Source organism: Delphinapterus leucas, chromosome 9 (genome assembly GCF_059928025.1).
Source record: "Delphinapterus leucas isolate spDelLeu-1000000601 "Yukka" chromosome 9, BTC_Dleu_Yukka2, whole genome shotgun sequence".
NCBI classification, from domain to species: domain Eukaryota; kingdom Metazoa; phylum Chordata; class Mammalia; order Artiodactyla; family Monodontidae; genus Delphinapterus; species Delphinapterus leucas.
Genome location: NC_143137.1, coordinates 55,566,309 through 55,571,656, shown reverse-complemented (window position 1 = coordinate 55,571,656; position 5,348 = coordinate 55,566,309).

Below are 5,348 nucleotides of genomic sequence, written 5' to 3'. Positions count from 1 at the left end.
TGAGCCTGCGCTCTAGAGCCTGCAAGCCACAACTACTGAGCCCATGTGCCACAATTACTGAAGCCCATGCGCCTAGAGCCTGTGCTCCACAAGAGAAGCCACCACAATGAGAAGCCCGCGCACCGCAACAAAGAGTAGCCCCCACTCAACACAACTAGAGAAAGCCCACGCGCAGCAACGAAGACCCAATGCTGCCAAAAAATAAATAAATAAACTTAAATAATAAATAAATGCTCCATGGATTGCTGACAGGCTTTGGTTAATTTTCAGAGTTCTGAAAAAATTGATTATGACATTTTTGGGGTCTGTTTTCTTGTTATTTTTGAGGGGAGAATTTTAGGAACTTTTGACTGCCATTTTCACTGACATCACTCAATATATTTAGTTTTATATCTACCATCTTGCTATATGCTTTCTATTTGTCTCATCTGTTTTGTGTTTATTCTCTTGATCTGTCTTAATTTTACCAATCATTTTTATTCTTTTTTGTATTAATTTTATTGCTATTCTTTTAGAGATTACATTAGAAATCACAATATACATATAGCAAATATGCAAGAGCTAAAACTCCTTAATGTGTGTTCTCTCCTCTTCACTTGTTGTGTTATCATGCATTTAATTCTATATTTAAATTGGCTAACTTTATAATTGTTGCTTTTAAAGTCAATATATATGCACATATATACAATTATTTCTCCCAGCGTTCTTCATTCCTTCCTGCATTTCTATCCTTCCATCTCGAATCATTTTCCTCCTGCCTAAAGAATTCCCTTTAATATTTATTTTAATCCAAATTTTCTCTCGACGAATTTTCTATTATATTTGACCAAAAATAGCTTGGCCCTAAGAAATTCATTTTAATAATGTTAGTACATTACTCTTACATGCTTCTATGGTGACCACTTAATTTTTCTTGGCTCTCCCAAAACTGAAATGGTTCAAGAGTCACATCTCTCCTCAGAGGAGTTTGTCAATACTTAAATTCGGTTTGCTTGGTTACCTTGCAACCACGGCTCTCTAATGGTTTCAAAAGGCTATGATTTTTGAAATTTTTTTTCCCCTGCAGTTTGGATTTAAGAAGGGGGCAATGTTCTTATGTGGTTTTCTTCATCCTAAATAGAAGCAGAACTCCTAGTTTCTATGTATATCATTCCTGGAATGCTTTTCCATCTCTTTGCTTAAAAAATTATAATAATATTGGCTTTGGGCCAGTGTTTCCTGCAAGAACCAAAAAGCAGGATGACTTAGCTGAAGTTTTCTTCCTTTGTTTTGAGGACCTTAGTTTAAGTTTCTTCTCAGTCTCCCATATGGTGGTGGCTGCTTAAGGTCCTAAGTATACCCTATTAACAGAACAATGTCTCCTTCTTTAGGTCTCTTCTGGGTAACTAAATTCCATCCTACTTTTCCTTGTCTTGAGCAAATTATTTTTTTACAGTTTGTAACTGGAGCCTTGTGTAAACCTTAATGTCCTCACTTTGCAACTTTGTGCCCTCTGTCGAATTCTCACTCTATTAATTTTTGTGTTCTTGCTGATAGTCTCTCAGAAAATAATCTTGTCATATCCCTAGGCAATGGCTCTGCTTGTGGATGAATGTGGCTACTTTCACTTCTCCACATTATTCTCTTTCCACTTATGCTATGCATTCTAGCCTCAACTATGGCAACATTCTTTCTTCCTCCATTAAATCTTTAACCTCAACCTAAACACAGAAGAGGTGATTAAGCCTCCTCAAAGTCAGACTGGCACAATGCTTTCACCACCAGTTACTACAGCTTTTCGACAGTTAGGTACATGAGTTTGTTTCTAACTATCCCCCATCCTTTATAGCAGTGGTCCCCAACCTTTCTGGCACCAAGGACTTGTTTTGTGGAAGACAATTTTTCCACGGACGGAGGCAGGGGGATGGTTCAGGTGGTAATGGGAGCGATGGGGAACAATGGAGAGCGGCAGATGAAACTTCACTTGCTCACCTGCCACTCACTTCCTGCAGTGCGGCCCAGTTCCTAACATGTCCTCGGCCCAGTCCTCAGCTTGGCTACCAGTCCTTGACTCGGGGGTAGGGGACCCCTGCTTTATAGAACACATACCCAAAAGCATACTAGCTAGCATGCATGTGTTATTTTCCACATTTCAAAGTTCGGCTTCTTACAGAAATTAGAGTTCTCACTTCTTTTGAAATTTATCTGAACATAATCTTGCTCAGTGTACCAATATTTTCAGGAATATCAATTTTTTGTTTGTTTTGTTTTGTTTTTGGTAGACAGGGGTAGCCATCAATAGTTTCAGATGAGTGAGGTTTAGTTACATTCCCCCAAAACCTTACTCTATCAATGAAGCACTTGCTTGGACAATTCTTACACACACACACACACACACACACACAAAGTTATGTAATACGTTCTGTAAGTGCAATGAAGTCCCAGCTCTGTCATTTTTTAGTATTCTAACCACACCTTTCAGGAAAGATACACTGGAGGCAAATGTGACAATATACTAGAGGCAAGATCCAGTTAACCTTATAGTCTATTTTAGGCAACCAGAATCTTCCAAATCCTTAGCTGGACAAATGACAATTTAGGGATTGAGCCTGGAGAGTCATCCTTAACAGAACAGGCTATGGGGCTGGATGGAATTTTTTTTTTAATTGTAGTAAAGCACTCATAAAATTTACCATCGTGACCATTTTCAAGTGGCATTAAGTACATTCACACTGTTGTGCAACAATCACCACCATTTACCTCAATAACTTTTCATCATCCCAAATTGAAACCCCAAACCCATTAAACCATAACTCTCCCTTTGCCCTTCTCCTCAACCTTTGTAACCACATACTACTTTCTGTCTCTAGGTATCTCACAGAAGTGGAATCATACAATATTTGTCTTTTTATGTCAGGCTTATTTCATTAAGCATAATGTCTTCAAGGTTCATCTATGTTGTAGTGTGTATCAGAATTTCATTCATTTTTAAGCTTGAATAATATTCCATTGTGTATATATACACCATATTTTGTTTATCCATTTATCTGTCAATGGACACTTGAGTTGCTTCCACTCTTTGATTTTTGTGAATAATGCTGTTATAAACATGGGTGTTCAAGTCCCAACTTTCACTTCTTTTGGATATACATCCAGAAGTGAAATTGTTGGATCATATGGTAATTCTATGTTTAATTTTTTGAGAAATCACCATACTGTTTTCCAAAATGGCTGCACCATTTTATATTCCCACCAGAAGGGCACAAGAGTGCACTTATCCTGGTACGACTTGTTATTTTCTGTGTTTTTGATAATAGTCATTCTAATTGATATGAAGTGGTATATCATTGTGAACTTGATTTGCATTTACCCAATGATTAGTGATGTTGAGCATTTTTTTCATATGCTTATTGGCTATTTGTATATCTTCTTTGAAGAAGTGTCTATTTGAGTCCTTTGTTTATTTTTTAAATTGGATTTTTGGATAAAATTTGTATATTCAGGAGTATCTCTGAAATATTTTAGCCAGTACAATATATATATAAAATGTCACTAATATCTTCAATTAAAAACCCATTTCTAATAACTAGCATTTTATTCTATATTTACATATTATAATTTTACCAATGAAAACACATTTCTAACATTCACTATGCAAATTTGCAAAGCCTCTGGTATCTAGCTTTTAGTAGTTGCCTCTGATATGACCTTCCTGAGTCAAATTCTAGCTGACCATCCTGAGAGTTGTATTCCATATTGTGGCAATTGCCTACACATATACTAACACATAATATCACACTGCTATATTAAAATATTTTTAATTTAAATTAAATCACACACACCATAGCAAAAAGCTCTATATCTGGTTCTGTGGCTATGGTGCTGACCTTTCTCTCCTTCACCTACCATGCCCAGTCACATTTGCTATCTATTCTGTTTCTTGAACGAGCTAATTTGCCCATTCCTAACCCAGGGTCTTTGCACTTGCTGTTCCTTCTGCCTAGAACACTCTTCCTTTTGATTCTCTCATGGACTTATCCTTCTCAGTATCCCGGTCTCAGCTCAAATGTTACCTCCTTAATGAAGCCTTCCCTGACCCCCAAATTAAAAGTAGCTCCTTTCTCCCGAGTCTTTCTTAATCAAACTGCCCTGCTTATCTTAAACTTAAGTTTATGTGTTTATTAGCTCCATGAGAAGAAAGACTTTTTATTTGCAACTTTGTACCCAGTACCAAGATGAGTGCTTTGGCATACGGTAAGAGCTCAATAAATACATACACTTTATATTCAAGTGAATGAAAGAATGAATGAATACCTAGAGTGTGACATGTGTTAGAACAGAGATAAAAAGAAAGCACTATGAGAACACAGAGCAGGAATACCTAAATCATAATGCCAGGACAGGCTGCCTGGGGTAGGTGAGAATTGTGCTGAAACAACTATCCTGATAAGAAGTATATCAGTCAGCATGAGCTGCCATAACAAAATATCACAGATTGGGTGTAACAGTAGAAATTTATTTCTCACAGTTCTGGAGGCCGGGAAGTCCAAGATCAAGATGCTGGCTGATCTGGTTCCTGGTGAGAGCTCTCCTCCTAGCTTGCAGACAGCTGCCTTCCACCGTGTCCGCACATAATGGAGAGAGCAAGAAGATGACATATCTTCATCTTCTATTATAAGGACATCAGCCCTATCAGATTAGGGCCCCACCCTTATGATCTTATTTAACTATTATTACCTCCTCACAGGCCTCATCTCCAAATACAGTCACAATGGGGGGATGGGGCTTCAACCTAAGAATTTTGGGGACACATAAACATTCATTCCATAACAGAAGCTATATAAAGAAGGGCAGGCATTGTTAGGAGACATTCCTCCATTGGTCTCTCATGTTCCTACGCATTTTGCTGGGCATGCCAAGAATGACGGCACTTCTGGGCGTGGTGTTAGGCCACTGAAGTGAGGGCCTCACCCCAGCACAGACTTAGCTTCCTCAGGACCGAACACCTAGTGGCAGGTGAGGAAAGGGCAGAATTTCCTTCCTTTTTAAGACTGAAAAATATTCCATTGTATCTATATGCCACATTTTGCTTATCCATTAATCCATTGATGGACATTTGAGATGCTTTCATGTTTCAGTTATGGCGAATAATGCTGGTGTGAACAATGGGAAATGACTTCTCTCTGTAATCGTGTATAGTGGCCATCTCTGCTAAGGGCAGGGAAATCTGTGTAAATTTAGCTGGAAATGTTTAAGAAATATCATTTAAGAAAATGTTTCTCTTCCATTGTCCCAGAGTTGAGAAATGTTTGTCCTTGGAGAGAGAGTGTGTGTGTGTGTGTATGTGTGTGTGTGTGTGTGTTTGGTCC